We start from the raw sequence: 13548 nt of genomic DNA, 5'->3' as shown, positions 1-13548 counted from the left end.
ATCCAGGATCCAGTCAAAAACCTTTAAAAGTATGTTCAGATGTGTCCTTTAAGCAATAAAAGTCTTCTGTAATTCTCAAATAAGGATTTGAGAATGAGAAATGGAGATTATAGAGCAAATTATGGATTTGCTATTTGTTCATAATGTACATAATTGCACAATATTATACATGCAAAATTTATATACATTTGAGGCAGTTTAATAAAAGTGAGAATGGAGAAACTGGAAATGATAAAAGTTGAAGCCAATTTTTAAAAGTTACACAAAATTGCCTTGGTATGTTGACTATATTAATTTGAGTTTTACTGAATGCAAAGGCTTAGTCAAAAACTTGTATGGGAAAGATTTTGGAAGGTGATTCAGCCATCTTCCCTTACTCGCTCTATTCCTCAACAATTGCCTTATTTCTCTTCTACCTTTTGAAATATAGAACATCTTAAGAGTGCTAGAAAAATTTACCTAGGTTAGACTGTCGTGTTCAAAGTTAGAATCATGTCTGTAGCATAAGACAGGTGGTGCTCATCCACAGTTTGGAGATGTATTCTGTCAAGTTAATTTGAAGATCTGGTTCAAATAAAGAATATGATGGGTTTTCTTTTTCAGAGTCGGGATAGTAAGTGGTTAAGAGAGTGAATCTTGGAATCTTTCTGCCTAAATTCAAAACTGGGCTCTTTCATACTAGCTATGTGAACTCAGATCTGCTACTTAATTCCTGTATATTTCATTTTCCTTACTTGTTAATTGGAGATTACATGACCACTATCTCATGGAATCATTGTGAAGATTAAATGATTTAAAGTATGTATAATACTTAGAAAAATACTCACATAGTAAGCATATAAAAATATCTGGCTATGCTTATTTTGTTAGCTGCAAAGTAGTTAATTTCTCCTAGATAAACCTGTTAACACTTTAATGCTACCATGATTATTTTATTGTCATCTGCTATATACCTAATTAACTTAGATTTATATAGAAAAAGATCATTACCATAATAACTATTCAACAATAATCCCAGGAAGACTTTGTGATTAACACAGATGGAGCCAAGTTCTTTCCAAATAATATATGCTCTCATCTTAACCTTTATAACTTTGAGCAGTATTATCTGTGAAATAGTATTCACATAAAATGCTATCTAATAGTCACAAATAATCATTCCATTAAGCACATTATAAAAGAGCAAAATGCTTTATTTTCTTCTTAAATTTTATAGTAACTTTATTAAAAATAAGAAAGAAAATATTGTATTTGAGTCTCCTTGTTTAGCACTATATGAAAAATGGTTTCTATGTAGTGTCTTGAGGCTAAACTAAAATGCAAACATTTTAAGGTCTAGGAATGATCATGGTTCAGAGATAATGATGATCAAAGACCTAGCAGTCTCTTGAATTCTGTTGCAGTATTTTCTGAAATGTCTCTCTGCTGTTGTTGAATCTAAAACCAGTAACTGGAAAGAAACATATCTCCTATGTGTTTAATATACATGACGAAAAAATTTAAAATGCACCATGAGACATTTATTGCTTTAGAAATCTGCTCCTCAAAATTAAAATTAATCATACAGAAACAAATAAAAATTTAACTATTTTAATGCATGTTCTTAGAGAAAGAAACTAGAACACCAACCTTCAAAGATTTTTCTTAGTTATTCTAAATTTTTACAGACATGCTGATAGCAATTGTTTTAACTTATAGAGACTAAGGGTGACCCTATCTTTTTAAACAATTTAACAGAGGCATTATTTGGATAGCTTTATTTTAATGTATACTTTTACTCACTATTTATGAATCTTTTATAGCATATCCTTTGACATTTGGCATAATCCCTATTAGGACTTTTTATTACCATGCTCTTGAATTTTACCACTCAATAGATATAAATGTATATTTTGATTAACACTTTGATTGTTTTCATATACAGTAATACTATAGGATTGAATGCATTTGGAGATCTCTTTCAGAAATTCTAATGGTAACTATGGAGATTCTCAGGGCATCTTGCTGGCTCCTAGATTTCTTAGCACATACAATCCTTTAATTAGATATTGTGGTTTGATGTTAACATTCATTATTTATCTTAGTATGGCAAAAACCTTTGTAAGTGTACAAGCAAAGCCATAATCAACAAAGAAAAATTCACTCAATTTCACTGAAGAAAATTAGATAATTGTAAAGTTCATAAAATATCATATTAAAAGAATAAAAACAAATAGCGATAACATATTTATACCAAAATATTACACTGAAAAAGGTGAATGCAGCTTAAAAGTAAAGAACTTTAACAAAGTAATGAAAAAGAAAATTCCCATAATTTTGAAATGTTTTAAAAATGTATGTGTAATTCCAGATAAATAAATAAACATATTCAATTAATGTAAAGAGTAATTCAAATCAATTTTAGAATAGCAGTAACTCTAGAAGTAACATCAAAATTATTTTTACCATTTAAGTCCTTACCATGTACCAAGCATTGTGCTAAATTAAACTAGCAGGTATAGGAGGTGAGTTTTATTGTAAAACCTGCTTTATAGATGAGGCAATAGGGACATAAAAGGACAACTAAATTTTCCAAATTTACTTAGAGTTGGTTCACAATTTTAGCACTGAATAACTGTAATAAACAGGTTCTTAAACCACTTTGCTAAGGAAACATAATTTAGCACAATGATGAGATGTCCTTTAAAAAATTTTTTCTTACACATTAGCAAAGAATAAAGAATTGATAGTGCTCAAAAGTGGCAAAAATATATTGAAATAGACTTTCTTTTACACCATCAGGTGGAACTGTAAAGTGGTAAAAACTTTTAGAGATCAATTTAAAGAAAATAAATCAAAAGTCTTAAAGTGTGGTTTCAATGATCAAATAACTATATTATTTATACTCTAAAATTATAATCAAAAATTTTCATAGATTAATCGAAATTGTATTTATTTTATCAGTGCTGATTAAATAAAAACATTAAAAACCAAATAAACTTTAAAAATTAGAAATTCATTAAGGATAGTGTTATGGGATAACCATACAATGAATGCTGTTAATCTATTCAAATTTATGTTTTAGAAAGAAAAATTTAACATTATGGAAAAAGTTTTAATATGTTTTTAACAGAACATTAATTACAAAATGTAAACTGAATTATACACCTGTACACACACGATATACATCTATGGTGAATAAAATGGAAGACACCTTCAAATTTAATTGTGGTTATCTATGAAGTGTGGCATTATGAACAAGTTTTACTTTTATTCTACCTTTTCTTTATCTGCCAAGTTTTCAAATACAAAAATTTCTTTAAGAAAAGAAATGTTATTTTTAAAATTCCTAAAGAAGTTGTATCAAATAAGATTCATCTAAATCATTAAACTAGTATATAAATTTTAAAATTACACATATTCATTTATGTCAAGGTAATTATTAGAATAAAGAAACTTTTTACTCTTTGTCATAACTTATTTAACCCTGTTTTTTTTTTTAAAGTCAACTTCCTGAAAACATTCCAAAAGATGTAATGACATCAGTGTTAGTGAACCATGCTTCCAAGACATTGCATCTCACAGGTCTCTCAAAGAAAAGCGAGGCTTGCTTACGCGTATGTGTGTCTCCAACTTAGTTCGTGAGAATAAATTTCTAGATGATGGACATATCAGAATTTCTAAACTTTGTTTGCCATGTTATCAATAAATAAAATCATTTGCACTAAGTAAATCAGTTTCCTCAAATTTCTAGTTGTTTGGCCTTTACCCCTAAAACTTCTCGTGTCCTTTCTTCTTGAGGTATTCCTAGGGTGTAGTAAGCAGTTTATAACAAAAAAGGTATGGACTCAGTTTAAACAATAAATACAATGCTGTTTTTTCCATTTGCTTTGAGGATTTATAATAGATGTTTTAAATCATCTGGGCGTGTCTGGGGGTATTTGCAGTTTGAGAACATTTGAGAGTCCATGCTTTTGAATGAGCATCATAATGCTGACTAGGAGATGGCGCTAAGAGAAGTTCAAATTATTGACTCCTCAGTTCTCTTTTTCTTCCTTTCTGTTTCTATTTCAGTGAATCAGAGAGGCAATCTAATACTATGTGCAAAGAGAGAAGACTTCTCTTGGCTCCAGAACAATCTCGTATTTTGTGACATTTCCTTAATCCTGCTGTATTTGAAGCAACATTCTAATGCTGTAGCTCGGAAACTGTAGAATTTGGCTCAGTCATGGAACAGAGCCTAGTGTATGGTTGGAGAGATGGGTAGTTGAGTTCGCAGATGGAAAATATTGTAGTTTTGAAGTGGTTTCATAGAGATTTTGTGAATCTGAGCCTGTACTTTGAAGCTTGTCTTGCCCGCCTCGGTTTCCTTCTTGGAGACATATTGTCATTATATTTCCTCCTGGCTTAGCCCAGAAGGTTTTACATGAGATACTGTATTTGTTGTGTATTTAAAGGTTTTTAATGTATCGATTCTTTTGGGGAAAAAAATCATTTAAGAACACCATTTGCTATAATACATTTGGATAGCATTATTCTTAAAATACCTTCATACTAATTGGATGATTCTAACAACTATGTGAAGTAAATAATGCAGTAGTAGCTATCAGTTCCAGGTAAGTTTCAAAAATCTAGGTGAGAGTATACAGTTTGTCAAAGGATGCGGTAAAAGGCTTCATCTAGGAGGAGGTCAGGTAGCTAGCTGTTTTACGGTGCCATGTGAAGAATATTACCTTGAGGTTTTGCTCCAATGTCTCTCTCTCTGTCTCACCAAGATGATCTAGTTATCCCTATAAAAATTATCCTGCACAACTACAATGGGTGAATTTTATGAGATATAAATTTCACTTCAATACACCTGTTTAAAAAAAAAACTTCATTATGTCCTTGGGTATTTTTTTTAGGTGAATATGTGTTTGAGAAGGAAGAATACATTAGTTTAGAGAATAGAGATTGACAATTTATTTATGCCCTGATTCCAGAAAAAGGAGAGAAATACTTATGGCTAGAGATGTGTTGTAGATCCATTTGTGTTGCTCCCTGCTTTTTACCCAGGGCAAAGCTTTCTCTGCAAGGACATACTGCCTTCCAGTGAAAATTAGGTTCTCACACTGCTACATGCCACTAAGAGTAAAAACTGTTGATTTATACCTGTTTTGAGCAGCTGTAGCAGCTATTTTATTCAATACCAAGTCCCACAGTCAATCATACATACTGAAAGTGAAGCCTGTATAACTCATTGAGATACAGTATGAGCCAACTCCTTGTAAGCTGCCAGAGCTTACAAACAACTAAATGACTGTCATTTTGAATGGCCATGTATCATAAATGTATATTTTACTTTCATATAGAGGCAATCTAGTTACTTTGCATTTAAAAAAAAATTATAATAGTGGAGAATGGAGGACCTTTTTGAAGTCTTGAATTTAAGGGTGGAAGCATACAGATTTTAGGAAAAAAGAGCATATTTAAGAAAACATGGGCAGGAATTCCATATTAGTAGAGGAAAAAGGATGAGAAGGAGGAGAAGGAGGAGAAGGAGGTCATCTGATGGGCAGCCAATTGAATTGAAATTCTCTTTAATTCAATAACTACAGCCTACATTTTTTTCTAAGTTAAAGATATATAAAATTGTTAAAAAGATTTTGTGCAAATTATCAAGGAAATTGTAGACTATTAGAGGATCTGACTCTACCAACTAATCTTTATTGAACTCTTATTCTATATCATTAGATATTGTGGTACATGCTGCAACCATGTCAGAAATCTAACGTAGGTCCCTGCCATTTTGTAAAATCTTGGTGGGAGCTCAGTTAGTTAAAATCTGTTGAAAAAGTTGGACAATCCAAGGTTTTCTAAATGGCTAAGGATGGAAGACCTAAAGCTATATAGGACTCAGGGTAGAAAATCACTACAGATGAGAGAGTAAATACAAGCTTCACAAATATGTAGTTTAAGCCAATTCTTAAAGGATAGGCTATATTTGTATAGGAGGACAGAAGCTACAAGATTGATTGGCTAGAAGATCTTTAAAGTAAGAAAGGTCAATCTATGTTTGGAGTACTGTAATCATTCACTTAAATTTTGCCTGAAACTCATTTCATATAGCATTTATTGATACCTATAATTTGCTATTGCAATAACTAGCGTTATTCGTAGTTTTTCTTACAATCTTTAAGACTATCTCAGTAAGAATATCCTTTTTCTATTGAAAAGATGATATAATATCAAATAAAAATTAAATAATAACAAAACCCATAATACCACTACTTTAATATCACAGTTATACATTTAAAAATATTATCTTTTAGTGTTTCCATGTAGATTTCCCTGTGGTATTTTTCAGGAAATTTATATTTTTCCTCAATCTTAAATGTTAAGAAAAATATTAGTTGAGAAATCAGGAAAGTGATGGTTCTTTGAGAATTAAACCTTAAAAATCAACACAGAGACTATACTGGTTTGGAGGAAGCAAAACTGACATACAGAGCCTCAGGTTAAGGTTGCCATTTCCAGGAGCAGGCAGGAAAGAGGCGACCATGACCTCATTGGTTAGTCTTACCTGTAGCTGTTGTCATGTGATAAGAGTGTGTTTATGGTCCTATCTTCAGCTAACCATGAGCCATTCTTGCAAATAAGGTGTCTAATAAATAACAAGATTAGGAAACAAAGTAATACCTTAAAATGGCAATTTCAACACACGAAACTGTGTAATATTAAACTTGCTAGATGATCCTAATGTTACATTATTCAAATACTATCCAATAAGGATCACTGGTAATTTTTAGTATTTGAGTAGTCACCTTATACTACAGTTCCTTGTAAATATCATGACACTTTAATTTCTTATGTATTGAACATTTTTAAAAGATATCCATAATAATTTGTAAAGAGTTGAGAGTAATTTCAGAATTACATGATTTCAGAAATTCCCAACAATTCTTGAGAATTCTAATTTCTTTTTCCCAAATCCTGTAGAATGATATCTGGAGGGATGGAGAAGATTTGGAAACATGACATTTTTGAATCTTAGCTCACAGGAAACATTGTAAATAATAAAATTTTAAAAGTTTATTCATGCCAGAGTTTCTAACAATATCTTCTTGTGCATCATGGTGTTATTCTTGGAATGTAATATTTGTCTCTGACTCAATTTGAGTTCATTTTTGTAATTCAGCAAATTCCTAATCTGTTTCTACAAATAAGAAAATATGAGGGTGGCTTAAATTTTTATTTCACTGCATTTTATATATTGTTCCACTGCCCACGTATTGCCATAAACAACTTCTGTTATATAAGCTTCCCTTTCCAAAATCAGTGTGAAGATTTAAGGAATAATTTAATTTACCATGGGAAATTTAAATTTTAATCCAAGTATTTTAGGGTTATTTATTTTCAATGTATGTTTTTTAATGGTCCCTCCGGAGATTTCAACATTCTCAATTCACACACTATAAGCAGTAGGTGCAAGAAATGGTCAAAAGAAAGAACTCTAAGAATTCTAATAAGCAGGATTTATTTTGATAAGAGTACAAAAATGATTTATCACTCAAATCAGGCTACATTTAATATCCTTGCTTATCTTGTAGAAATTGACACACCACTTTTTTTTCATATTTTATTCTTCAAAACCCCTGAAGCAATCTGTTTTCAGATAAAGGTCAAGGAGGAAGAATGCTGTCCTCAGCATCATTCTGATTTCAAACCTAAAATTACATTTGCCCTGAATTCTAGAACATTTTCACTAATAAAATGCTTCATCTAGTGAATTTAGTGAATTTTCTCTGATTCCATGGTTACATTTTCAATGAATACTGGAAAATTGAAGGAATCGTGAGTCTCAGGTGACAAAAAATGGTAATCAAATATGTATTTTTATTTTAAAGAAAAGTTTCTTAAAACATATCAGCTTTTTGACTATATTAAAAAGAGACCAGTATGACTTTTATAAGAATTTAATAAAATATTATAAAAAATGATTCAGTAAAGTCAACATGACTGATTAACCAATAAATCACATGACTATTTCCACATGATTGACATGTTGCTTTCCAGATACTTAAAACTAATAATCTGAATGAAGACTGAGCAAACAACTCTTTTCCATGTATGTTGTACGAGGCAGAGCACATAAACCTCTATAAAATAAGGCTTTAGTATTTGTTAGAAATCCACAGAGTAAGGAACTAGGTGCAGACGTGGGTTAGGCAATTGCTCAGCCTGCCACGGAGGGGTGGTGAGGATCAAAGTTATGGTGCCATTTATCTCAAACATCCACATGTGATTCCTAACATAACTGATAAATGCAAACTCTCCTGCTTCCTGCTTAGAAAGATAAATACACCTGAAACAACCACCCCGCTCAGCAGAGCTGAACATTTTTTTCTGAAGATGTTTGCAATGTGCAAGAACTTGCTGCATGGTACAACTATGGACTCAACCATCAAACTCAAAATTAGCCAGAGAAGAATGTCCTGAAGTCAGAAAGAACAGTCAGGGGATAATGCGAAATCAAAGAGTGGGTTTTATAGGGCTATTTACTACTATGAATAGTGATTTATTTTATTACCTAATTTTAAAAGTAATCCCGAGAAGCAGCACAGAGCAATCATAAACAAAAGATGTTACAAATAAGCTAAAATGGTAGGCTCCTGCAGAAAAGGAATTTTTGTCAATTGCTTCTCAGATGCCCCAAATTGTCGAAAAAACTAGATAAGGTGCTCCTTCTACTTGCCCATGCAGACAAGTCTTCAGTGTGCCTTGCAATTGCTTACTCTCATGACACTCACAGCTCAAATAACACCTTTACTTAGCAAAAACATGGTTCTGCTGTACCTCTACTCCTCCACACCAGTCCTTTATAATTTCCGAAGTGAAAATGAGCTTATTTAGGAACTACATCTTGGCTTCTAGGTGATAGTAAGATTAAGGAAAGATGTTCCCATCTTCCTGCTAATGCCATTATCTTCCACAGTGGTTAGAAGTTTAGGCTGGTGATTTTGGCCAAATGACTCAATTTCTCTATTCCTGAGTTTCCACATTTATAAAATTAGAGTAGTACAGCTTATTTATTTGGGTATTATGAAAATTTATTGAGATAAACTTTGCGAAGTATTTATAATATCTAGCCCATAGTAAACACTCAATACATAAAACAGCTCTGTTTTATTGTTGTTGCTGTTCTTATTGCCCTCAAAGAATGGGCTCATGTTAACAGTGGTAGACTAGAGGTAAGACCTCATGCTATAAATTCACCTACATCCTGTATTTAGATGTTCATTTCTGTATTCCTATTAGTTAGACAGTGTTCAACATAAGCCCTGGGTTCTCAATAGGTCTTTTTTTACAGAATAGAACTTTGCTGTTGAACCTAAAGGTATAATTCAGATGGAAGGCATTTTAGGCCAATCCAAAAGACGAGGAAGCTGATAGATTCAAAATTAGAACAAATAAAGTGGTATCCAAGATGTGTCTCTAGGAGTGGGCCACGAATTTTACAGCAGCTCTGGCGAGTTGATGAGCGAATCTGGGAGCTGCTATTCCACCTTTTAAGGCCTGATATTTTCCCCCATGAGTAGCATAGCTCCCACCAATGGTGGAGGAAGTGGAATGAGAAGAGTGAGGACAACACAAAAGCCGCTTGAAGAGTTCCAAATTAAAGGCAATGAAATGTCCATGACTGAAGATGCTCAAGCTTGTTTTTCTCATATTTTTGGCCACTTGGTTATCTTTTGCTATCAGTGATAGAGGCTAAGATGTACATTTTCTCATCTCTGTGGCCAGGAATGAAGAAGTACCTCTTTTCTTATGGATAGGAAATTGCTACTGATTCTAGAAGAAAGCCTCCAGGCAAATTTGCCTCTTTTCTATGCTACAGGCAATAACTAGGCAGGAAAATGTGCATTTGCTGAATTCATCTGCACCAGCCACTAAATGCTGGACTATCAACAGGATATGGGGGAGGGGAGTGGGGTATAATTACAGGATGAGTGCAATGCGCACTGCCTGGGGAATGGACACGCTTGAAGTTTTGACTTAGGGGGATGGGTGGGACATGGGCAGTGTATGTGGCCTGAACTTTTGTACCCCCCCATGATGATAAGCTGAAATGAAAAAAAAAAAAAAACAAAAAAAGGATATCAGACCAAGCCATGCATCTGCTTGTAATTCTTGGCTTCCCCACTTTTACTGTGTAATCCTGGGAAAGTTACCTTTCTGAGCCACAATTTGCTTTTGTGTAAAATGAGAATAACAACAGTATCTCTCCCACCAGATTGTTATGGAGATAAGTGAGTAATTCTTGTAAAACATTAGAATAGTGGTTGGCCTGTATAAGCATTTATTAAGTAATAGCAAATAGAATTAGCTTTTAATCTCCCCAAGAAAATTATTTCTAGTAATTTGATTATTAAGTATTACAAATTGAGCAATTACATAGGTCTCTCACTTTATTTAAATTCAAAAATACTAGTCAGCCAATCTTGTACCAAAGTCCTAATTTAGCACCTAGTAAAATCTGGCCCCCTATCTTGATTTGCAGGTAAGTTTGAGGGTCTATGCCTGGAGCTGGGGTAGAGGAGTTCTCAACTTCTTCCACATCTCCCTTCTCCCCTAAAACAAATGACTTGGGTAACTCAGCCCAACTGAAGAGGAGGATTTAGCATTACAGATGGCTATTGATTAATTATAATCTACCACAATTTCCTTTTAGTAACTCTTGAGAGAATCATAGAAACACAGACTGACAAAATTGAATAGGACTTTCTGTTTACCTAGCTCAAAATTCACATTTGCACTGGAAGAAATGTATGTTCATTTGGACTCCTTACTCAAACCACTCCCTTCTCCTTCACTTTGAAGGGGAAAGTCTGAAAGGGGCATTCCGGTCCTTAGCCATTGTCTGTCTAATTAGGGAGCCAGATTTTACTAGGTGCTAAATTAGGATTTTGGTACAAGATTGGCTGACTGGTATTTTTGAATTCAAATAAAGTGACAGACCTATGTAATTGCTCAATTTATAATATTTAATAATCAAATTACTGGGAAGTAATTTTCCTTAGGAGATTAAAAGCTAATTCTATGTGCTCCCGTGTACTTGCCCTGGGAATAAAGTAATTAAAGGCAACTCAGAATGAGGGCCTTGATGAATGTGTTTTGCCAAGTGCGTGATGCTTCATCTAACTCAACCCAGCCATTGTATAATCATCATGTCCCTAGGTACAGTTTTAGCACCATAAATCCATATGAAGCTTCTTTTGGTTCCAAAAAAAACAACACAATTCATGAATCTTTTAATGATCTTGAATTTTCTTTTTTTTTTTCTTTTTTTTTTTTTTTTTTTTTGAGACAGAGTCTCACTTTGTTGCCCAGGCTAGAGTGAGTGCCGTGGCGTCAGTTTAGCTCACAGCAACCTCAGACTCCTCGGCTTAAGCGATCCTACTGCCTCAGCCTCCCGAGTAGCTGGGACTACAGGCATGCGCCACTATGCCCGGCTAATTTTTTTCTATATAGATTTTTTTTTTAGGTGTCCATATAATGTCTTTCTATTTTTAGTAGAGACGGGGTCTCGCTCAGGCTGGTCTCGAACTCCTGACCTTGAGCAATCCACCCGCCTCGGCCTCCCAGAGTGCTAGGATTACAGGCGTGAGCCACCGCGCCCGGCCTTGAATTTTCTTGCATTTATAAATTTGTGACTTGGCCTTAAAGTTTCCTAGACCTTACAATATTCATATCTATATCTATATATAATTACAGTTTGGTTTCTGAATAATTGGGCCTCACACATGGCAATGTTGAAGTTTTTTTCGTTCAGATTTAATATATTAACAAAGAAAAAATAACTAGACATATTGTGCATTTAATCCCCAAGTAGATGACAAAAGTCCAATCCATGCAGAGTGACCGACCGCACACACCAGCATTAGCAGAAGCCTCTGGTACACACAAGACAGGCCTCTAGCCAGAGGGAATGTGGTGGCCCAGATAGTGCAAATGACAACTTTGGCCTGAGGTAGACAAGGAGCATACTGTTACATTTCAGAACACAGACAAGAGGCTATCAAGAGCTGTGGCATTTTTCTAAAGTATACTCATGCTGTTTTAGGATACCATAACTTTTCAGAAGAAGGATTCTGTAGTCCGATACCATCACTGTAGAAAAAAAAAGAAAAGATTATAGCTTTACATGTCTGGGAATGGGGAACGGGTAATGTTGTTATTGTCTTGTCTTAAACACTGAATATAGTATGTTTTTACATTGCCAAAAAATAAAACAACACAAGCATGTGTGTGCATACAACATACTTTTTAATAGCAACTTGACATATATCAGATATTATTTGGAAGTTTCCTTTAATCTGCAATAAAAAGTGATAACAGGGTTTTCAAGATTAATATGCTAAACAATTGAAATGATGAAGCAGAGCACACAAAACCCCTTTATGGTAGTTATTTGAGAGATAGAGTCCAAATGGATATTTCTTTCTTTTTTTTACTGTCTATGTAAAAAGGTTTATTTTTATAGCATTAATTCTTCTTGTTTAAATACTGTTTAAATAAATCAATTTGCAAGGCTAATGGCTACCATCTGAAGACCACTGTGTTAACAGATATTAAGAACACAGATGGTCCCAGATAAATAAGGTTTTGTTGATATGTGTATAGCCTTATGAAATACAGACAAGCAGATATTTACATTGCATTGCTATAAACCTCAGGTGCAGAATAATGCTTTATTTCCTCTTAACTACAAAAGCATAAACTCTTTTTATAATGGTGTATTTATTTTTTATTGAAAAATAAAATATCTGTTTATCATGTACACATTGTTCTGAAATATGTATACATTGTGAAATGGCTAAATCAAGCTACTTAACATATGCATTACTTCACATACTTATCATTTTTTGTGGTTAGGACATTTAAAATCTACTCTCTTAGCAATTTTAAGGAATGCAATATGTTATTCACTACACCATCATGTTGTATAAAAGATCTATTGAATTTATTCTTCCTAACTGAAGTTTCGTATCTTTTAACCAAGATCTCTCCAACACCACCATCTGCTTCTCCCCAACCCCTGGTAACCACCAGTCTACTCTCTGCTTGAGTTCAACTTTTTAAATTTCCGCATATAAGTGAGATCATATGATGTTTGTCTTTCTGTGCCTGGCTTATTCACTTACTCAAGTTTTCCAAATAAATAGCTGTGATGCTGTCCTTTGAATTACAGTCTTTCTTGGTGTCTGCAAACAACACTGCAAAAACTGTTATGAATAAATGGTTTGGTAAGAAACAGTACACTTGACAGGAACATCCTGACCTATCAATTCTCAAGGCTTTATGAGAAGTAGGTCTCAACCACAACTGCCAACCACATTAGAATAATCTGAAAAGACTTTTTTAAAATACCCACAACCCAACTGTACTTAATTTTTATCTTGTGAAACACTGGAAAACAAGATACTCAGAAAGTGAGAAGATCTGCCTTCTTTTTTTTTTTTTATGTATTTTTATGTTTTTCTAGGATTTTCTTTTTTTTAATTTCAGGATATTATGGGGGTACAAACA

The sequence above is a fragment of the Eulemur rufifrons genome, chromosome 6, assembly GCF_041146395.1.
Source record: "Eulemur rufifrons isolate Redbay chromosome 6, OSU_ERuf_1, whole genome shotgun sequence".
In the NCBI taxonomy this organism is placed as follows: Eukaryota; Metazoa; Chordata; class Mammalia; order Primates; family Lemuridae; genus Eulemur; species Eulemur rufifrons.
Note: the sequence above shows the minus strand (reverse complement) of the source record.